The 25215-nt window shown below is 33.5% G+C and overlaps 1 pseudogene; it reads left to right on the forward strand.

The window, feature by feature from the left end:
* Positions 1-24962, forward strand: LOC149569893 (serine/threonine-protein kinase PEPKR2 pseudogene; annotated as a pseudogene).
* The last annotated feature ends 253 nt before the right edge of the window (positions 24963-25215 follow it).

The raw sequence follows: 25215 nt of genomic DNA on the forward strand, positions 1-25215 counted from the left end.
ATGTCACAGAAACCAACCAATATCAATGTAGAAACAACCAAAGAAAACCAGGCCCTTATTGGCACAATTTGTGTGGCAAGTGAAGGAATTAGGGATTAAGCTGCACAAAATATTGCAGAATAAAAATACAATGTCCATGTAAGATTTGGGGTTTTGATGAAATAGTTCTTATTGCCAGGAGATGGGACCAAACTGATGTGGAAGTAGCCATTGATGATGTTGAAAAAAATTGTTGTTTAATTTGAGCAGCTGCCAAAGAATGTGGGCATACCAGCCAAAAATAAATTACACCCCAGCTTATAGATCTTAGACCACAAGAATAGATCCATTCACTGCTGTGATTGGTGGGGAGGAGCAGAATATTGCTGTATGTGTCGAGAGGGCTTCCATTGGTAAAACCTTATTCCGCCTTAGGCATATAGTACACACATTTTTTAGAAGAGTCTCATCCCTTTCGGCGGGGTGGTCTTCTTGGGAAGTTTAGTTGGGCAGACTTTAGAAAATTGCATCCTAAATTGAGCTTGCAGATTGATTAAGGTGTGGATAGAGACAATGCTATGAGCCTAGGGCTTACCATAACACAATTTTTGTAATAATTTGAAGCTTGATTAAAAGGCCAGACCATCCAAGTAACATGTCAAACTGCAAGGAAGTGGAGGTTCAAGCTGGAAGGAATAACCAAATGTTTTGAATGGCCTGCAAGGGAACTATAAGTGTGCCGCTTATAAACTTGAGGACTTGTTTGCTTGCCTATATGTCATAATGCTCCAATTGACAACCACTCAACAAAACACTACAACATGGGAACACATTTTTTTTTTCATTCTTTGACAATCATTAATAACATTTCTGACATTCCTCTTCTAGGGTTGATGAAGTTAATGACACAAGAATTATCTCATCATGCAATCACTAAATTAATGCATTCAGAAGAATAGCTCTGAAATTTTTCTTAAGTCATCCAATGACATTCTAGAATGATTTCATGATAGTAGCACTACCCCTCAACTTCCTATGAATGTAATGGAAGTTTGAACCTCTTTTGTAAGAATATGCCAGTTCAGCATTGTGATAACATTCTTTGAAGGATGAGGATAGTTTTCCATGAGTATCTTGGGGATGTTTCTCTTATCTAGCGATTTAGGACAATTTATCAGATCCTCAAACAAATGAGTAATGGAAATACATGCACTTCCATTTGTATTCTTTCAATCATATTCTAATCAAATCTTTCAAAACCACTCTTGAAAAATAACATCCTCTTTGCTTTATTCACCATAATAACATTAAATTCCCTATAATAGATTTTGTCATCTCAAAATTGACAATTGCAGAAGCTTCAACTTAAAATTTGGTTGTCTCCCCTCTTAAGCTACAACAAATTTTGTAAAGTAAAATTTAGTCCACTGCATCATCATGCCCCAGTGTTCCTAGCATAATACCAAGCATATGCTATGAAACACCATACTTATCAAACATAGATCCCTTATGAAGCATTGGATCACATAAGTAAATTGAGCTATCTCAACCAAGTATTGGCTTATGGCTTTGGAAAATCAATGTAGGTTCTTTGGCCTACATATTGAAGGCTTGGATGAAGATTGAATGGACAATTTTATTTGGCTTTTTTAAGGAAATGGTATTTGAACTCATAAGAAATTAGAGTGGTGATCTCTTATGAAGCATTGGAGTTTATGAGTGTATCACAACCTATATGGAGAATTAACACACATTCGTGTGTTTTGGGGTAGGGTGGTTATTTGAGTATATATCTTATGTTTCTTTTCTCCTCTTGTTTTCTCTTATGTCAACACTCTTCTTAATTTTTATAGATTTGGTTTTGTTGCATTATTATCTTCAACGGTCTAAGGAGGAGTTCATTATATTTTCTTCTAGTATCAATAAAGTAAATATCAAATGTCTTACATGAGGAAGTACAAACAACTTAGATAAGTATTACTTTCAACTAGCCAAAAACTATTGTTATTGACACAAAATTTTCTTGTGCATTAACAAGTTATAAGTTTTTTTAATGTTGTGATGTTGCTATTAGGATTCAATTGTGTAGTTTTCGGTCAAACTCATTGGTCTATGTTTATGAGTAGTGTTTCACAATAACTTCTTTCTCATTAGAATGAATAGAAAACTAGATACTCATTGCATCTAGGTTTGCTCACGGAGGTGAAGCGTTGGGCTTTCTCGAGATGTTACCCACCCAAGCATCACTCCAACCCAAATGTTCTTAACCATGGAGTTTTTAAAAGGTTAATGTCATGCTCAAAAATCAAGGCTAAAGCACACAATTTTTTAAAAAAAAGGTAATAACAAGTATCTTATTGAGCTTCACTTTGTTTCGAGAATAGTTTAATATTCTCTACTAAACAGGGCCAACCACGTGAAGGTGGAAGCTCATTTGGCCCCACCCCCCTCCCCCTAACATCACTTTACATTCCCCGTTAACATCTAGCATTCATTCATTCTTTCAACCATTAATAAAATGTAACATTCAATCAATATCACATGATAACATTCATTAACACATTAGATTCGTTAACATGCAACATTCATCAATATTCTACATTAACACATAATTCATGAACATTCATTAGCACATAATTAAATTCATTGAGACATAAAATATAGTCATTATCAATTAAGGTATGTAGTGACAATCATTTCTTTTTTTTCTTTCTATTTCTTTTTTCTATGTAAGCTCTAAGAGGAGCATCAGTGTCATCATCAATTCCCCACTCATCAGTTGTTTTGTTCTCTATTCTTAATGATCTCAAATTCCAATGCTGTTGCAAAGGGGGGTCCTCTGCAATAAAAAATAAAAGAGTTAAATTAAAAATAATTTATTATAATTGTTACAAGTATTTAATTATTTTAAATAACATAACTGTATCTCTTTACCTGATCTGACCACATCATTTTGTCTGGACTCAACGTCAACATAGTCATGAACATTGACCCCTTGATCCTCTACAACTGCTATACAAAATGTTACGTTAATCCAAACACCAATTGCAATTACATATAAAAAATTTAATAGCAAATGTATACCTCCACCACTGGGATGCACATCATGCGGACCTTCAACATCCATAGATTTTGTAGAAGGATTGTCAGGCTACATTCCAACATCCTACGCATTGTTATCATTGCTTGCTTAAAACAGATATACTCACTTTATATTGGAACTTAACATCAAATAGACTAATTGGTAAAGTATTCAATTTGAAATAAATTTCATTTAGCTTATTTACCTGTGGCTCAGATGCATCAGTATTAGAACCTTCCACACTAATTTCAGCTCATAGCCATTCAGCCACGACTCTATAGCCTTGTTGGAAGCCAATTCTCTTATCGTCTTCTGTGAGGCATCTCTTGAACTCTAAGCCCTGCATTTTTGCGTGGTATGGTGAATTTTACTTGCATTGTTTCATCAACCAATGGAGGGTACTTAAAATATCAACAACAAATCATCTATATCCATCACAATATAATAGGAGAAAAATCAAGTAGTTTTGATGGAGCAATCTACTATATAAATGTTGTGTGTTTGTATGCTTTTCTTGTACCAACATATTTTCTCCAAATTCTTAAGTTGGGTAAGAGTTAGTTCAGCTCTTTGGAAATAAAAATGGCTGCAAGTGCTGTTGCATTCCCTCATTCTTTCAATCACTGCCTTTATTCTCAACTATTGGAGGAAAATTCAGTCAAGGGTGAGATTTTAAATAATGTCATATTAGTGAATCACAAGTTTTCTTCACTAATCTAGATTGTAGAGTCTTGACTTCAATTGTTGAATTGTTTATATTGAATATGAAAATCCACTACTGTTATTATATTCTATTGACCCATTTATAATTGATGAGCTAAATAAGGGAGTCCTAGCATTTCCCTTCACATTATATAAAAAATTTGATACAATTTTTCATTTACTAATACTTACAACTCTTGCTTGAAGTTTCGAAAAACCACCAGAGCCGAGCTTGTGTGTCTTGTGATTTTCTAGTCTTTCCTTTGTTACCTTTGATGTGTCAGGCAATCTATGAAAAGTTTGAAATATGTTAGATAGTATAAATATGGAGGTTAATTAGTACATAATTAGATTCTCAACAGTATCACATACCTTGCTGTACTCTCCACTGGTGTAATATTATTTTTCTTGTCAGCTTTATACTTTCCATCCAAAATCAGAGCCTGCCACTTAGCCTCAGGAACATAGGGCGGATGCTCATACCTGGGGTTATCTGGTAAATTTTTTCTGTACTAGTCCCTAATATACTTCAAACATAAACCAGCTTTTTCAAGGAGCTTGTTTCTCTCGAATGCACGAGGTCCAAAGAGTTGGGTCATGCTCTCTATAAGATCATCCTTGAACGGTTTGTGTTGGTGATTCCACCTTTTAAGTAAAAAAAAACATGTTAGACTCATAAATGAAGTGAAGCTACCTTTAATATAGTTCAAGAAATGGACGAAAAGGAAAACTATTATAACAATGATATGAAATCAAAATAGTGGTTTGGGGTTTTAGTTAGGATATGATGTTCCACCAGGTACGCATGGTGGGCCCAAATATTCGCAAACACTCATCACCAAGTTTTCTCCAAAAAAGATCATTCCCTACAAAACAATCATGGGATCATTAGTCGATGAAGAGTGATCAAAAACTAAATTACTATTATATCACTATAGAATAATAATAACTTTAAAGTACCTGGAACTTTGGCTACTTTTAATGGAATGCCTTCATCGTCGATGACGATCAATGTGACATCCTTCACCATTCCCGTACTAGGAACATAGGAACATCTAGGAAATGATGTTGCAGGTCCTATTGCAAAAGGTTTCATAAGTTTCATAAGTCTTTGTCATGATCGAAGTATAAAAGAACAAATGATAATTGATGTTATAAAGTTGTAAAAAAGAAATTGTTTGTTGCTGTCATAAGAGAGAAAAAGAGGGATTTGTGTACCAGCAGATGGTGCAATAGTCGATGCATGTAAGCTGCGTGTTGCTGACTCAACAGTCGAAAAGAGATTTGTGGTTGTCCTGGATGGAGGCAGCGTCATTGTAGGATTCAATTGATGTGAAGCTGAAGAATAAAATTGTTAGAGCATGCATAAATATAGAACGCGTGGACTAGCATGGACAAGATTGTTAGAGCATTAAAAAAAAGGATTGTTTGAGCATGTATTGTCAATGATTATGATCATTCCTATATATATTCAGTGGAAAAAAGAAGTGGGGAATGGAACATGTGATCTACCTGAACCACCTGCAGCACCCTCATCATGGGAACGGGGCTCGAAATCAAGCAAAAAACCCTATAAAGACAACGCATCCATATTTTAATTAATGCCATAAAAGAGCATAACATAAAAACCATTATTGAACTCTTGTTATAATTAAAAATTTCATTAATACTTACTTTTAAGGACTCAAAGGTGTGCAACAATTCAGATGCCCTATCTTTTATTTGTTGAGTCATAGGCTTTATGGTTGCCAAACATAGAATTTCTTTGCTAATTTTCTTTAAATTAATTTTAATCGAACCAATCGAGTCATTGGTCTCTGCTAAATCGATATAGAAAGGGTCCTCCTCAGGGGGGGCCTGCTGAGGGACTGCAGGTTCCTTTCCCTCCCTCCGACCACTAGCCCTCTGTGACAACAATAGTATTAGTATTATCAAAATTACTCCAAAAAAATAAAGAAAAAAACATTAAAAAAATAACATTTTGCTTCTATCTAGTTTGCACAATTACAAATGAGTTTTACCTACTCATGTGTAGATGAGCCGGGAGCATCATCAGCATCCCCTCTAGGCGGTTGCTCCATATTGTGCCCCTGTGTCAAAGATGAAGTATAAAAATGTTAGCCAAAAATTTATTGACTAAATGGTATGTTGGAGTCATTGATTAGAAGTTGGTTTAATAGTATGTACCACCCCCATGATAGTAGCCTCATTTGTATCTATGCGGTTCAAATTGTAATCAATAAGAAGCTCTTCCCCTGCACGTATTGATTTTATCGCACAAATGAATACATGATTTCCCTCACGCGCCTCAAATATGCAATTGGGTTGCTTTATAGTTTACCCAGGTCGTGTACTATTTATAAAACCTGCAATATTCCCTGTTGCTTTTGGCCTTCCATCAATGTATATAGCCACACTTTTACTTTGATTATTATCTTGCTGTTGTATATAATTTGCCGAGAGGGCATACCTACGCATACTTTTTTTATATTTAACAATATGCATCCAACTTTTGTAATCATAACATGGTCCAACATACTCCATCAATTCAGAAACTTTCTTGTAAGACACCTTTATGTCGTCATTAGAAAATAGGCCCAAACCATGTAGTGATGATGGTGCTATGCGATATATCCTCTCATTAACACAAAAATCAGTGTTTATTGGAGGAAGTTCCTTGGGTACCCAATGTTTCTGTAGATGTTGGTACCTCAAGGGCACCTCGATGTCGCCTTCTGTCTCATCATCATAAGAGCATGACCCCCCTTGAGCAAGGAAAAATTTCATGCGTTTATTGAATTTCCTTCTAGTCCTTTGACCTCTAGTTAATCTCCCTATTCTATATAAACTGCATATCTCACTTTCCTCTTCTATTCCAATATTTCCCTCACTCGAGGAAGACACTTCTGACAAATACCTATTCACTGGTACCTACAAATGGGAGAGATCTTCAAAGACATCAATCTTACTATTGATAAGTGTATTAAATAGACTATCTATAAGGAGTATTGCCTTGTACCTATCAATCCATGAGACTGTGCGGGATGCTCCTAAAAGGGGTTCAATTTCCTGCAAATGTAATTCAATTATCGTGAGCATAATCACATCATAATCATAATCACATCCATCATTAGCATCACATAAAAATTAAAAACATTAAAAGGTACACAATAAAACACTTAAATCAGGCTCACATTATAAGCCTACTAGGGAAGTAGGCCTAGTGAAGGGCTAAAACTGGGTTTTTGTATCAGCTGATGAGTTGAGGGCTTAGTCACCTTGGGGACATGCTATTTGAAGTTTTTTGATGTGTGTGGAGGTGGAGGAAACACCTAGACTAAAGCCACTTGCATAAAATTTTGAAATTTAGTTAGATATTTTATATTAATTAAGATAACTGTAATTTCTTCCAAAACCCATTATAATAATTTTAAAATGGATTACTGGTTTCTTTTTACTTATCGTGTAAATCCCATAGATCCAAATACATGTACTGAAATAAGTTTTCTAGTTTTAGTCTGTAAATCAGCATACTGATACAATGTTATTCCTATTCTAAAATGAAATGTTAGAGATACTTGAATTATTAACCAACAAATTGGGTAAGCACTTATATTATGTTTTCCCTATGAATTTTATTCTAGGTACAACTCCCTTTTATAGATATTTAATGAATTCCCTTTTCTAAACTAAACACTTACAAATGCTTTTGACCTGACAGAAAAGAAGGCTCAATACATTCACGCATCAATATGTGTTTTAAATAGTTTTATTTAATTAATTTAGATTAATAGTTAATTTAGATTAGCAGTATTCTATTTGTAGCTTTTAAATAGATAACGAATAAACTATGTAACCATATATATAAGAAAAATATATTTCTATCAAGAAATGAATATTAAATAGATTAAGGATTGATGGCATACCTCTAAATTCCATCATCATCATCATCATCATCATCATCATCATCATCATCGTCCTCATCATCATCATCGTCGTCGTCATCATCATCCTCCTTGCCATCATCGTCTTCGTCGGCGTCGTTGTCGTCGTCATCATCAACATCATCATCAACATCAAAATCATCTTCATCATCATCATCAGTAGAAGCATCATCGTCATCATCTTCTTCTTCTTCTTCATGAAAATTTGTGTCAGGAACATCATCCAATAACTATCGATCATGATCACCATCTACATCATCTTCTACTTCTTTGGTATCTTCTTCTTCCATCGCATTATACTTTATTGGCCTTCCTCTTAGTTCATGTCTAACAAAAAATGACCAACCCAGTTTATGTGGAACCTCTTAGTAAAATACCTGGTCACATTGGCTTGGAAGAACATAAGGCTCATCCCCAACTGGCTCAAACGACCTTGTATTAACCATTATAAATCCATTATCATGTTCAATAAAAGTTCTATCAGGATCATTTGGATTAAGTCGTAGCCTATACCATTTGACAATGAAGAGTACTAATTTGAAGGAACTAAAGCCACACTCAATTATCTCATCCAAAATGCCACAGTATTGATTTTCAAACTCTTGAGGATGTAAGTCATTTCTAGATGAAATATTAGTCACTTGAAAGACTGCAGTTATTCCTGAATCACAAGTTTTCTTCGTGTCATCCAACACTTTGACGCAAAATTTCTAACCATTATAGAACATAGCCTTGTGGTGTTTAACCTACAATAATATGTGAAACATATCAAAATTATTGTATCGTGAGTTGATAAACATACGGGTGATTAATAAATTTGTACGTACCTAGAAATCTCTTGAACCACATGCTAAATCTATTTCCCTTTGTGTAACATTGGAATCTCCATTATGATGAGCTTCTTTAACCAATGAAGATACACCTTCCCATGTTAATGTGCGACCAGAATGTTGACATCGCTCAATCCATATTGTCATCCAATCAAGATTGTTTGCAATATACAAATGTAGTGCATCCCACTCTCGAGAACCTGTACAAAAAAAAAATAGACAACTTACAACCAATTTATTTTGAAGATTAAGAAATAATTTATTATAATAACATCTTATAATTTATTACCTCTCACTTTCCTCAATGTACCTTTCCCCATCAAGTACTCCCCTTCTAATTTTTTAAAAGGCTCAAGATCCCAAATGCAATCTACATGGATATTTGATGCAAACTTAGGAAGATATTCAGTAATGTACACCATAGTCTAGTATACCATATATCCCTCTACCATAGAACCCTCAGGATGTGCTCTTTGTTGAACCAAAGCCTTCAAAGATTTCAAACGCCTCTCAACCATCCACATTGACCTAGTGTGTACAAGTCCACACAATTCAATCTCCTCAACTAGGTGTATGAGGTAGTGTTCCTGTGCATTGAAAAAAGTTGGAGGTAGACACTTTTGCATTTCACATAGTAAATGAGGAATTCTTCTCTTCCAATAGTTTATATCTTCTTTATGGATTTCTTTAGATGAAAACCACCTACATTAAGAGATTCAAGTCACAAAAAATATATAGATATGAGACTTTACAAAATAATATACAATAGATTACATAGCAAGAAAAAAAAATCACGAATATAATAAATATATACAACAAATTGAACAGATATTACTGCTTACCTCATATATTTTCCAAGATCGTATATCACTTGTTTGATGTTATTGTTGAAGTGCTCTGGGAGAGATAGAGGAAGCACGTACTGCAGTAATTATAAACCAATCATTTCATTGTTTTCTAACATAACATAACAAAAAATTCACGTAGTTTATGAATATATTGTAAATACAGAAGAACATAACTTACCTTGACGAAAGTATGCCAATCATGTGTTTTGAGCCCTGGCCCAAATTCACTTTTTCTTGATATGAGATTGTTTATGTTCACAGAAAATCCTTTGGGAAATCGAATTTTTCGTATGACTTCTTTTATGGCATCACTTTGCTGCTCCGTTAATAACCATGGAAGGGCACTTATATTAATATGATCTCTGTTGCTATTTGAGTGAATGAAATTTTTCAATGCATGATTGGATTCATGTATGTCATTACAAATTTTGACAATTTTTTCTTTGTCACGCCCTCCATCCAATATTTTCCACAATGTCTCTATTATATTCTTTCCAATATGCATAGTATCAAACAAATGCACAATTTGTAAGTACTCGTAGTAGGGAAACCTACTAAATTGTCTGGGATAGCTTTTTAGTCCCTTTGGAAGGTTGTCAGTATTGCCTTGATGACCTTCATGATCATTAATTACACAATTAGTCAACAAAAATCACAATAGAAATATATAAATTACAAACATAAACCATTAGGTGGAATGACATTGCCTCGACGATTAATTCTATTATATTCCAACTTCCATAGGCGAGGTGTCATTCTTTGTGGCTTTGATGTAGTCTCTTCTTTCCCATTGAAAAGATGTTTTTCCGTACTTCGATACTTATGATTCCTGTGGAGGAAGTGTCTACACTCATCAAACACCTGCTTTCCTAAACTTTTTGAATGACGAGATTTCATCTTTGGACCACAAACTGGACATGCAAATTTTCCCTTTGTTTGAAGACCTACAAGATAATGATGTAATTGGATTATTAAATATGTTGATTTTTATAATTAGAATTATTGTGCGCAACTTGAATTCACTATAACATACCACAAAAATGTGTTAGCCCTGGGGCATCATGTATTGTCCATGCAAGTATTGCATGGAATTGAAATTGTCTTTGTCGTATTGGTCTAGACACATCGTACATAGTGACACCATTCCATAAATCCACCAACTCGTCGATAAGAGGCTCAATATATACATTCATATCTTTTACTTGATATTTACGTACTTGAATGAACAGTAACATTACATAGTTATTGTGACCATTTTACTGCAAGATTTGTAAGTACATGTAAATTAATAACTATCAAATGATAAGATACTTGGAACAATCATTGCCAACATAATGTGCTCCCTCTTTATTGACATCCACGGAGGAATGTTATTGTTGATAACAAAAATAGGCCACACCGAGTAAACAGATCTCATCTCTCCAAATGGATTGACATTGTTTGCTGCCAATGAAAGCCTAAGATTAGGAGGTTCTTCTTTGAAGTGTTGCCACTTTTCCTCCATGTGCATAAATGCCGAACAATCCACAAGGATTCGAATAATTTCATCTTGACTTCTATTGTGTGCATGATAATCCATAAATTGAGCCAAGCTACTACACCTGAATAATTGTCGTATCCATGGAATAATGGGGATGTAATGAAGAACCTTTTGAGGCACCTTTTTTGTTAGTCAATTTGTTCAATATCTACTCGTATGACATACAGGGCATTGTATTGCAAATTCATGTTCTTTATAATATATAATATGATCATTGGGACAAGCATGTATTACTTTATACTCCATTCCAATATCTTTCATAACAACAGTTAATTCTCGATATGAGCAAGGTAGAATATTTGATGATGGTAACAAAAACTCGCCTATCAATCTACAACAAAAAATATAAGTTGTTAATATAAACAATATTAGTGGTACATTATTCACCCTTTGTTAACTATAAAGACATATATGACATACCTTAACATACGTGACATTGTTATGTTGGATAAACCATTCATAACCTTAAAGTTCAACAACAACAATACAATAGAGAGAAGAGTTGTTTGGGATTCTTTGTATAGGGGCTCGTATGCCTTCTGAAGTAGAGGTACATCGAGGCTATCATCATCATCATGATCAGATATGCTTGGACTAGATGTGTCATGGATCAATGTATTTATACCATCCTCTTCAATTGTGTTTTCTGGCGCATGATCGTCATCTTCCATGGGATCATTATCTTCACCTTGGATATTTTCACCTCCATGTTCCTCCACTTCGGAAACCATATCCTTCGGATTGTTGTGGTTCATATCATGTACTTCGCTGGGAAGATCAACCTATATAAAATTGATTAACATAAATAAACCATGATCATCAACTCATCATCAAGTGATTTCATATGTATATATAAATTGTTAAAATGATATAATGAACGACTTACCAGTGGATGATAGTCATGCCCCCCTTCAATGTGACCATTCTCCCTACAATGTCTCTTAACTGTTTTGATTAGCAGTCTTCTACGGTTAAAGCCCTTACAAATATTGCAAGGACAATAACATTTTCCATCACCTTTTCTTTTCAAGTTAGACCACAATCTAGTGATTGTCTCCCTGTTTTGTTCTTCACTTATATTATTTGACATGATCGTTCTTTGCAGGAAGCAAAAATTGGGCTATGAAAACTTCGGTCTGCAACTTTCAAAAAATAAGCAAAACTGTCGAAAGTACACAAATCTTCTTAGACCTAGCTAAATACTTTAATATTTTAAAAATACTTTCTTTGACTTTATTCCTAAGATTATTTGTAAAACTTTGACCAACCGCCTAAAGGTCTTATTTCAAGAGACCTTACAACATTAAGCCACTAAAAGAAATTTCAAAACATATAAGCTAAAAGTCTAGTTAAAATATACATTAGAATAAAAAAAAAACAATTTTCATTCTCGAGTGCGCGGCTATAACTCGTGCAACGGCCTTCTTGCTTAGCTGTAGAAGCTCTCCAACAATCAAATTATACAAACTACAAGGCCTAACAAAAATTTCAAAACATATAAGCTACAAGTCTAGTTAAAATATACATTAGATTAGATTCAACAATAGCAAGCAATGTTATTCAGAATTAGATTCAACAAACCTTAGTAGTGTAAATAGCCATCTCCTCTAAACTGGACTCCAAACACAAGGGGGCATTCACATACTCTTCCCCTAAAGGTATCCTGAAGAACAAAAGCCACTATTCTTGAGTTTGTAAATTGCACCTCGAGATGAATGAAGCTTAAAAGGAATGAAAATTGTTTTCATACATTTAAATTAGGATGTAATATTTATTCATAAGTATATACCTTGCAAGCACTTAAAATTGTTGTTATATGTGTTGCGGGAAAAGAAGAATTTTATACTTATGTGTATAGATGCACTTCCTCTATGCGATCCAAAGCTTGAATGTTATCAAGTGTGCCCAATGATGGGGAGAGACCTCCATGCAAGCAGAAGATATGTAATGAAACAAAAGAAAATAAAATTTTCTTATAGTAAGAACAAGTTTGTTGTGCTGTACAGGGTACCAACAAAATAGTGTATAATATCTTTTTCTTTACCTGGCTTTCAATTCAGCATGAGAGCCTTTAATAGAAAAGTCAAGTTGATAACATATTTAACAAGAGCTGCAGGGCAGCATAGTTCTTGCGTAAGTCCAAGAAAATGTGTGAGGATTGACATAGATTTGTGTAAGTCCAAGAAGATGTGTGAGCATTGACATAGATTTTGTGAACATTTTCTATGTAATGAATATTTTACTGCAAATGGAATGAACCTAGGGGTGGATTGGTAAACTGATTATTTGTATCAAATGGTGTAAAATTGAAACTAAAACCATTTCAATTGGCCACGCCACTCATGGACTGTTCCTCCATATGTTATAATACTTTCATCACATATCACAAATATGAAATAGAATATGTAGCACACTGAAATAAAGCATTAAAAGATAGTGTCTAAATGTAATTAAATATATGGAATTGGTTATAAGAATCTGTACAAATCAATTAGAATGGGTTGAAATCAGTGCCCAACTTAAGAAGATCAACACTAATAATATGTCAAATATTTATTGTTAATTTTTGCTCGTAGCTGTAGGGAAATTAGGTAAGCGAGCAACAAAAGAGCTAATAGTTTGTAAGAGTATACCATTTAAACTGTGTATGCTCATTTAACAAGAGAGCCCATAATTTGGAATGAAATACTCAAGACAATATATTTGATATGCATCTTACTTCAGCATTTCATGTAAACGTGCATATCAACTCCAAGTGTCAAATGTCAGCTGTAAGTGCAACAATGCAAGTTTCCATCTGTGTAACTTGTTTTTCTACTACAGTCAATGCTGATACATCCTGCTTTAACATAAATAGATTCAAAAGGAAGCATTGTCAACTTAAGAAAAATAGTAAAAATATACAAATGGATAAATGATGCATTTGTTTGGTATATTGTTAACTAGTTGAGCAATAATAGAAGCTACGCTGACTGCTTGAAACTTTTTGTATGGGTTTTCCCGCCCCTGTGAAGAAGATGAAAAAATGCCATAGATAGTAATCAAAAGGAATTAAGCCTACTAACAACAACATGATTTGCATTGATAGAAAAAAACCACAAATCCATACATTTAAAGAATGACTTGAGTGATCTTTCAAACAATTTGAAAATGAGCTATGAACAAATACTTTTAACCATATTTCCTTTTATTATGCTATGTCTCCCTGTAAGAAAAATAAATAGATCTACAAGAAAAATATTACACATGCTCATCTGCATGCCAAACTAAACATGCAATTAAACAAGTGTTACACCATTTGTAGAAATGGGAAGCTCAAGAGCACCCTTTGCAAGAATGATAGGCCCAACACTTTGGTACTTGCTCCCTCATGCCAAAATTTGCCAGCAAGCACATCAACCTTCTTCTCTCTAACATCTAGATGATAGATCATAGAGTGAGATCTAAAACATTGTGATTCAAAAAACATATACAATCTCTTCTAGAAACAACATCAAGTAAAATATTGGATAGCAGAAAAATTGTTATGTATAACAGAAAGTTGTTTTTAAATAAACTTAAGAAATTTTTAATTTACCAAAGTTTTTGCTAAGCCCACATTTGCCAATTGTGTAAGGAACTTCATATGATGCTGCGAGGAATGTGTTGATGAAGCCAAAAAATGTGATTTTTTGATTAATCACTAATTGCCAACGTTCATGATTATGTAATTCTGAAGGACATGTCTGAATTGTATCTACTCTGATTTACAATCAATTTTCATCCTATCACTGTGAAAAATGGTTGAGAAATGTCAGGATAGCAAAAAAGTGAAAGCCCGACTTGGAAGGGTGACATAGTGGTGCATGTGAGGCTGAGCCCAATAATGATGGAGTGAGAGGTTGTTCTTAAAATTGGTTGATACTCTACCAATTTTGGAGACCGATAAGAGTATTTTTGGGAGATTTAATATGCAGAAGCTGATGTGTAATGAGGGGAGAAACCCGATAGAGGGAGCTCGAGAATGGAAGAATGGAGAGCGGGTATGAAACTTGATAGTGGTAATTAGATAGTAGAAGGTAGTAGAAAACTTCGATAGCAGAGTGGGAGATTGTGGGAGCCCGCAAGCAAGCAGGAACCGAGACTTAGACTGAGGTAAAGAAAAACAAAGGAATATGTGTGATGACAAATTTCCTTACTGGAATTTTGACATTTAAACTAGCATTTCCCATTTTCCCTCCAAAGGAAGAACAAAAAAAAGTAAAATGAACTTAAATTAGTCAATCTACAAGATCAAACTTGGTAAAGGAAAAAAAATTAAAAATTGCCATAAGGTGAATGTCTGTTTGTTTGTTTTGCACCTTGCCAATGCGGGTCTGTGCCCGACCCTTTCAATGTGTCGAGTTCGCCTCGCTCAATGCCCCTCTTTTCCTTTCTGCTGAAGTGATCTCCCGCCTTTCCTTTTTGGAAGAACCCTGTGATCTCTCGCGCGATTTCTTTCAAATGAGGGTTTTCAATTTTTTTTTCTCTTATATCCCGCAGCCGTCACAATTGCGAGGTCATCAGGCTAAAATTGAAAAAAAAAAGCCAAAAACACATTACCTTTTCCAACCGTCGCAAATTGACCTCTAATGTATTAGTGAGTTAAATTAAAAATAATTTATTATAATTGTTAGAAGTATTTAATTATTAGACTAAGATAAATTGGATGCAACTTTTTCTGATGTTGTGTTCCTTATATTTATCCATTCAAGTGTTTTACTATAGTTATTTTAGTTAAGTTGGAAGAGGAAGGACCATCTACCCACACATGAACTCACATTGGTAGAGCACAACAACAAGTTGTTACAACTTGAAATGTACTAGCCATCTAGAAACAAAATAATAAAAAACTACGTAATACTAAAAGTAGTAAAAGCTAACTTACATGAGTTGCTATCAATCATAAAGAGAATTAACTTCTTTCTGCTACTCTTATCTAACATATTAAAGCTAAAAGTATTATCACCATGTCATAATTGCTATAGCTACTAGTATAGTTCATACTCTTCATATTCCCATCAAAGGGAAGCCAAAAAATTAATAGAGTGTCTTTGGAGAGACTATAAATCTAGTATTAAAGTGAACTAGAGTAAGTAAACAAAAGAGAGACCTACAATTGATTTAAACTTATCTCTAACCTCCCAATTCTTCGAGAGCCTCTTATAATTCTTCTTCTACTCACAGTTGAAGAAGCTGGAAGGTAGCTTAATATTTTGCAGCCACAAAGACTATTTTTTCCATATTATCATTTGTAGGTTCATGCCTCCATCAATAGTCCAAAGATTTATCTCCAAGAACTCAGAAACAAATTTGAGACATGCAGGCTTTCGTAGGTTGTGGAGTTTGTTATGGCAAGTCTGATGACTTTCAATTTGTTCCATTCAATGTTGTTGATTGACTAGTCTCTAAGGATAATAGAGTCCTCATTGAATCTTGTTCATCCTACAAAATTGAATTGATATGTAGTATGACATGTACTATCCCTAATCCTCTGTGTGAAAGTGTGATTACAGCCTTCAATGGCATTCTGTGCTTTCTCATAATGTCATGCCTTTGTTTCATTCTGCATGCCCCCTCAACCCTACTCTCTCCAACATCAAGTATCCCTAAAGCATGATCCCTACTCCCTCTATTAGCATGTATCCTTGAACCCCAATCCTTGCTATTTGAAACAAACTTGAGACATGGGGCAAGTATTCTTATTTCCTTCTTAGGATAATCAAAAACCTAGACCAAGTTAGGAAAGAGGCATTCCTATAGGCAACAAGGGATTAATTATTTATGTTATTGTTAGGATTGATGGGGTTATACTCTTCTCTCTTTGTGAGAATAAAAAAACCTAGAAGCTTTTGACATTTTTATAAGTATGTTGTCTAAGGTAAGTGAATTTTTCTTGATGTGTCTTGGAAAGGTGAAGAGTTAGAGGAGTACGATCTTCTCTCTTTGAGAGAACAAAAAATTTAGACCCTTGAATATGATCTAATTTCTTTATTTTATCTTTATTTTATAGCAAAAATATTAGTGTTTTCAAGCCGCTTCTGCTGTTATTATTCATGGATTTTTGTGTGTGTGTTGAAGCAGAAGAATCCAACAATATACAGATCTATAGATCGTTCGAGGTGCTCACTTTAGACATTGATGTAAATCAAACAAACAAAAATGAATGCTCATATCAACCACTCTTTAAAGTCTCATTAAAATTAAAATTTACCCATGTCAGCCCGTCAATCAAACAACATACAAGAAACAATACCCAAATCAAAAAATCAAAAAATCATATTCCCATTCACATCTAGCCCCAAAAATAATACTCAAACTAACTGTCCACTACAACACCTTGTAACATTGAAAGATTTCGCAAAAATTATTCTATTTAAACGTTATATCGACCAGATAATGAATCGAATAAGCCGAGATCAAAGAGGAGGATTTCTCAGAGAAAGAGATATTTTACCTCTTCACATCAAACCTGGAGTCCAATCAAGATTTGTTTCTTTCCTTCATCTTCAAGAGGAGGATGTCTCAGAGAATGAGATATTTTACCTTAGACCTGAAGTCCAATGAATATTTGTTTGTTTCCTTCGTCTTGCATACAATTCATGTAGTCTTTGGATTCAAAATTTACTCCAAATAATTGCAGTGTCCCACAAACCTAACCTCAAAACTTTCACTCTATGCTCGATCGGGGGCAGATTCGCTGATTCACTGTGCTCGGAGGTATTTTTTGCTTTGTTGGGAGATCTGATTCATTGGGTGCAAACAATGTGAGCAACGTGCCCTTTTTTTTTTGTCTTATAACCTGACGACATTGCAATTACGACATTAATGTCACAATTGCAACGTCGTCGGGTCATAAGACAAAAAAAAAATGCCAAATACACATTGATGTTGCAAAACACTGCCTAATGTATTAGTGATATGTATCCAACTACCTACAACCCTTTAATAGAAAATAACTAATATTCAAAAAGTGGAAGTTATTTATCCTAGGAAAATACATAGTAATTTCACAAAAAGGAACTCAAACTTCTTCATAACTCTAGAAATTGATGTATAAATAAAAAAATCACAATAATATATAAATATATCTATATTTTATTAAATAAATAATGCAATCAATAAGTTCAATCCATACCTCAAGTCCTAAGAAGATTCAACAGAAGCATGAGCAAGGATACACAAACAGAAAAATAAATCCAACTTGAGATGCATCATTTAAACCCTCTCTTCTTTAAAAAATGACTATGGAAGAAGAAGAAATTCATAGTAATAAATCTAGTCTCTCAACTTTTGAATGTCTCATATATGGCACTCTCCCCAAAATGGAAGAAACTTACAATCCTTAAAGAATTATACTTACAAACTCTCCTTGAGATATCATTAAATTTTCTCTATAAGAATACCCATCAAACGTACAACTAATCTCTCTTATTCCTTTCTTTCACCCTCATTTTATATTTACATTTTACCCCATACATATTGTTGGAAGTCTTATTGGGAAACAAGATATTGAGAGGGCCGGGGGTGAATCATGATATATAAAACTTTTCATTGATAAAAAAATTAACTATATTCACACCTAATCCATCTCAAATCTTAGATCTCATACTATATATTTATAAAATTTTAATCCTTAAATGAAATCTATCTAAAAATAAAATCCATGAAAACATAAACTCATAACACAAAGATTTTGGTAACCCATAAACACTTCAAGATGAAGGTAAAACTCGATTGGGAATGAAACCCACAAATCTTTATTACTACAACAAAAAAGTTCACCTATTAAGGCTATAAGTTGACCACTTTTGATGATCTACCCTTTGAGGGGTCTTCTCTATTAAAATATTTTAAGACTATTAGGTCATACCTTGATTAAAGGATTTTACACTTACAATGAAGTAAGGACTCTGTTAGGAGATTTAAATAGGTTTGTTAAAACTACTTTGTTAAGAAATTTTCCACAACTCAAATAAGGTAAAAATGATTTAGTATCTGATCCTTCAGTTTTCTTTGAAAGATATTTACAGATCTCCCTTCAATATCTCAAACTAATCTCCTTATTTGATATGTTATGTTTTGTCCTTCACTTCTTTGGTTGCTCTATTTGATTTCCTATCAGACTTAGCCTTCTTTTCCTAGTACTTAGCTTATTTTCTCCTTCATGCTCACTTACACTCACACACACTTGCTCATTTTCTCATAATCATTTATGGTTGGAACCCTTCTTAAATAGATAATCATAGAAAGTTCTAGATCTTAATCAATGATCCATATTTCACCCTTTTTTCATTTTACTCTTCTAATTTTCTGATTTTTTAATATTGTTTTCTTGAGATCAATTCCTTCTCACAAAATGCGTAATCTTCTCTTTAACTATCTCTACAACCATTAAATATTGTGTAAAATTTGGTATAATGATTTTTATAAGTGTTTATGCCATTACAAACTCATATGTCAAAACTAGTTTACTCAACACTTGAATGTTCTTACACTCGTTCATAACTAACATTCATTATGTCACTCGGCTTCTATATGCTTGACATATACTAACTCACTCAACATTGATTAACCTTTTATTTACCTAGTTTCCATTTTGTTACTCAGAATGTATGTTGACTCAGTCTCTACTAGAGTTCTCAACAACCTTTGACTTGGTTGACAAATAATAAAATGTAAACAAGCCCTTTGTAACTTGGCCTTCTCTAGATGGCTTGGTTGTAGTGATGACCATCCAACACTACCTTGGAAATGACTAAGTGCTAGATACTAATAGGCAATTTGGGCTTAGAGATCAAAAATCTCCCCCTTTGACATAGTTGCAAAAATACTTTGTCATGACTTAGAAATCCATACAAAAATATTACTCCCCTTGAGACTATAACTCAGTCTTCAAAACTTATCTCTTCTATAGACATGTTTGTAAACTCTGATGCTAACTCATTTGATAATGATTTTTCTAATTTCTTTCTCCCCCTTTGTGTCTGTCATCAAGATATTTCCACCTTGTTTTTGTCACTTATGGCTTAGGGTTTGTAGGGATTAACTTGTATTTATCAAAAAATGTTTGATGACTGACCAAAATTTCTTCAATTCCTTTAGTCCAATTCTCTCTTATTGATTCCATGACTTGAATGTGAGTTTCTAGCTAAGCAGCTAGATCAATTAGGCTCTATGTTGTTGAAAGATGGAGATATTTCCTTGTAAGATTGTGAGCCGCAGATAATTCCCTTTGGATTATCTCCAAATGGGGTAGTAGAATAAATTGAATTGAAATCGTTTTATTCCTTATCCCACTATCTCTAGCCATTAACTCAACTAATATTTGATTATCAAAATTCAACTTATTATATGAAGGTGAGCTTGAGCTTGAACTCTTACTTGAAAAAAAATTGTGCATGCCTTCCTATATGCCTGTATCAAATCAATAGAACGTTGATTCTCCAATGTGAAGAAATCAACATGACAGTTTCATTCACAAAGAATGAATTACTTTGAAAATTCCTTCCAAGTGGTACGGTTAGAAAGCTCAACCTGCCTTATTGCAAGTTCTATTGAGACTTTCTCCAAAACTTTGTGCTCAAATTTCTTCTTAGACCATCACATCAATTTATCACTAGTCTCAATATCTTCAATCTGAACCTTTTCAACTATATACACTAATTAATTGATCTACTATTTTATGTTTCTCATTAACATCATGATTCTCAAATGCATCAACAAAAATACCTTGATATTCTGTAATACTTGCTTCTTCTTGTGTTCTCTCCTCAAATATTCTTTCTTTGTCTCATGACTCAGTAAGGTTTGCAATTCTTGCATCTACTCTAGTGACATGTTATTCAAATCATACATAGGTGGTGCAATTACCTCATCTAAACTCATTGTCTCCTCTATTGTACCATCTTTGTGTAACATTATCTTTGATTGAGTGGAGTTATCACTAGGTAGTGATAGTTGTAGTTATTTTCCCTTTGCACTCGATCTAGGTGTCTTCTCTTGTTGAGTTGATTTAACATGTTGTACGTGTGTACACTAGTACAAAAACAACAATATATTACCAAATAAACTACTAAAAATCATAGATATGTGACTAATTTTGATCATGTGACCAATGGTAGTTTATTGCCGAACATTTATCTCCCAACCAAATTTATGACTAAACTATATCAATCATTGATTAGGTCATTGATTTAGTCGTTTATTGTTGTAACTTGGTAGTTTATATGGTAGTTTATTCGATAATTTTGGTAGTTTATTTGGTAGTATATTTGGTAGTTTTTTGAGTAGTATATTTGGTAGTTGATTTTGTAGTTGATTTGGTAGTTTTTTGGGTAGTATATTTGATAGTTTATTTGGTAGTTTATTTGTATTATATTTGGTAGTATATATGGTAGTATATTTGGTAATATATTTGGTAGTTTATTTAATCATTAATTTAGTCATATTAGAGCACGATGGAATTGAACCACCATCCTCCTATTTATAAAGTAGGTACTCTTCCATTGAGTTAGTACCCTTTAAAGAATAATGCAAAAAATTGACAAAATTGTCTTCCCAACATTAGATCTACCATGATCATGGTCACTGTAACATGATATACTCTTCTCAAAGAACACAAATTTTAGTTATTATGAAAAACAATAAACTAAATCTTTATCAATAACAATTCAACAATTTTAAATTGTTTTGTTCAATCATTTTAAAATTATATTTCATGTCAATTAACTTCTCTAAATTATTGTAGTGACAGACTCTTATGAAATATAATTTGGAGCACTTTGGCCACACACAAGTATTGTTTCTTGTGCTAACTTAATAGACCTTTGCATTAAATAAAAACATCAAACCCCATTAAAAAATCACATCTATTAAAAACTATGAAACAAAATCAATTGAAATACTCACTTTTTAACATATGGAGGTGCCAAAGGATCAAATATTTCCTCTTCCTTATGCTCAGGTGGGTGCTAAAAGTGTTCATTACACCTGATGTAAAATGCACTAGGAGTATTTAGAAATGAATGAACTTGTAGAATCAAATAAATTCAAAAAGAAAGAAAGAAAATTTGTAGCTAATACAACATGGTTTTTCAGCACTTGAATTAGACATAAATATAAGGGTATCTTAATGTAGATGCTACAAAGATAACATAGAAGCAAGATAAAACATTTTCAATGAGATTATTACTCAACCAACTAGCTTAGTATTTATGGAATCACACCTAATGGTATTTTTTCTAGTAAATAAAATCTTACAAAGAAGCTCACTGAATTTTTTGTTCATGGTAGTAGCAAGAACCCACGTATTTATCCAAGCACAAAACTTGAAAAATATCATACCAGCCATGTTGGTAGTCATCATGTAGTATGTTGAAATCAAAGTACACATATGTGCCCTATCTATACTCATGTATTGTGACTTTCGATTCCTCATGTCTTTGGAACCATGTATTTATTTCCTATGGTACCTCCATGACTATTTTTTCAATTCTCTTGCAGTACTACTGATAAAATAACATTTAATGTAAAGAGCTCGTGTTGATTTAGAAGCATTGAGTATTAATCTTGTAGAATTGTACCCTGCCTACTGGTAGTAAAAAGAAAAAAAGAGAGTATATGTCTCCAAGTGCTCCAGAAAGGCAAGATTTTCAAATATAGGCAATTGAATTTGAGGAAAGCTTGCAAGTGTTAAAACATCCAATCTCTACACATTTCATAGATGATGAAACAACATAATTAAATAAAAAGACCTAAAATATAATCATGTTCACCTTCAATATCATGCATATGAATAATATTTTAAGCTGCATTTTTTACTGCAAAGGAAATATTACATACAGGTAGATAACTCCTCAAGCACTCTAAATATTTGGATTAAGGAAGCTTGTGGTATGCTACATCAAGTATCTAGAGATTCTAAATGTGATCGTGTGCTCCTCCAGAATTGCCAATTAAGCCAACCAAATTATCACCAATAGCACCGAGGTCAGAATTGCTTCTTTGTCCTATGGCACCATGACCAGAAGAAGGCTATACTAGAGTCATATTTGCATCCCTTGAAAGTTGACTAAATTTTGCCAATAAACCTAGCCCCGTAACCTACATAAAACACTTGATTACTTTAAAGCACCTTTGAAACATATATTAAGTCTAATAACACACACATTACTCTAAAAATTTGGGAGCATTATATCTTATTATGATTTACTTTCCAATATTTTTACTCTTAACTCAGACAATGAACACGAATTGTGTGCAAGGAGTTTATTTGCCATTTAAATTTGGATTCCATTTGAAAACAAAACATAGCTAAGTGGTAGAATTCACAAGAGCATGACATAATATTAAGGTATATTTAAGTAGGTTGTAACTATTAGACAACATTTTTGTTGTGAAAAAAACTATTTATAGTCATCTCAAAGATCAAAAGCATTTCTATGGTATGTAGCAGCATTGGTCTTAACTCTAGCCAATATAAATGTTTTATAACAAACTTCCTACCTGTGAATTATTTGTCATAAGTTTGCAGTAGTAAGAAAAACCATAATGCTGACAAATAAATCAATATCTAGTGTACCCATTGAAAAAATGGTGCATATGGCCTTACCAATGTTTCTCCATTTTCTCATAATTTCCAGTCTATTATTGTGTCCTCAAGCATTCTCTATCTAATAAAATCAGTTAAACACACTAAGCTCAAGCAATAAGAATCTACCAGACTACTTCTATAGTTGCAACTTCAATGCAAATAGTGACTTACCTTAGACATTTTGGGTCTAGAAAATATTCTTCAAAAATTCAAGTTACTAGATCCTAGAAGTATCAAATGCTTTTATGAAGCATACAATTAATATGAATGTTGTAACTCTGCTTGTAGATGCTCGTGGAAAAGATATTTAGCTATTACAGAGAAAAGTATGTTGTGTTGATGCTACCACTTAGCTTGGCAGGAAGAAAAGGATTGATTCTGGTCATTATATGGATCAAGAGTTGGGAAAAGGTAATTTGGTGTTGTCAGATTATGCAAGAACAAGTCCACTAGAGATGAGCTGGCATGCAAGACATTGCCCAAAAAAGAGGAGGAAAATGTCCACTTGGAAGTGGAAATTATGTAACACCTTTCTGACCATCCAAATATTGTAACACTGCATTCTGTCTATGAAGATGCAGAGTCTTTGCATCTTGTAATGGAGTTCTTCTCTAGAGGGTGCTTACTTGACTCAATGTCTAAGAATGGATTCTACTTAGAGCATTAAGCAAAAAATTTAGTCAAACGATTGGTTGTAGCAATTAAATACTTCCATGAAATGGGAATTATTCATAGGGATATAACACATGAGAACATTCTTTTAATGAGTAATAAATTCTTGAAACTAGTTGATTTTGGTTTGTCTGTGCATTTAGAAAATTGTAAATATTTATCAGGTGTAGTGGGTATCCCTACATATTTTTCTCTTGAAGTATTTGCTGACACATTTTCAGAAAAGGTGGTTGTGTGGGGTGCCGGTAACCTCCTCCATGCCTTCTTGATTGGTTTGTTATCATTTCAGGGAGAATTTATTGAAGCAATATTTGAGGTTGTAAAACATGTACACCTAGATTTCCAAACTAAAAAGTAGAAATTAGTTTATGGACCTATAAAGGATTTATTGTCAAGGATGCTTTCAAGGGATTTTGAAAAATCTCCCTCTCTAGAGGAAGTCTTTGAGGCATCCTTGGATAGCATTCTATATAGAACTTGATGTTAAGTTTCAAGCAAGGAAAAAAAAAAGAAAAAAAAATGCATGTCTCCTATCAATGGTGGTTGACTTAAACAATTAATAACAGAAACATCTCCAAGTAAATCAAATAGTAAAGGAACAAGAAGGTTGTGATCATGTAGATCTTCTTGCTACTACAATCTTATAGATAAGAATATCTGAGCCCAAGAGGGGTAGACTCTACATGTCTTCTTATGTTTTACCCCAGGAGTGCTCATTTAATTGACAAACCACCTTGTGTACAACATTTTGATATAACTTTGACTATGAAAAACATACTGACTGTTGAAGACATCCTGACCATTGTTGACTCACATTGGTCATTCTTTACTAATTTGGTAGCTTGATGAATTTTGATACTGTAGAGTAACTAATGGAAGCTCGGCATTGGAAACTTACTAAATTTTAGTAGATAAAACTAGTCTGAATAGGGATTGGATCCTATGTTAATATGACAGCTAACGTGCACTATGCATTGGTGCTAAGTAATTACAGATATTAATGTG

The sequence above is a fragment of the Cupressus sempervirens genome, chromosome 3, assembly GCF_028749045.1.
Source record: "Cupressus sempervirens isolate cs-2001-9-10 chromosome 3, ASM2874904v1, whole genome shotgun sequence".
Taxonomy (NCBI): Eukaryota; Viridiplantae; Streptophyta; class Pinopsida; order Cupressales; family Cupressaceae; genus Cupressus; species Cupressus sempervirens.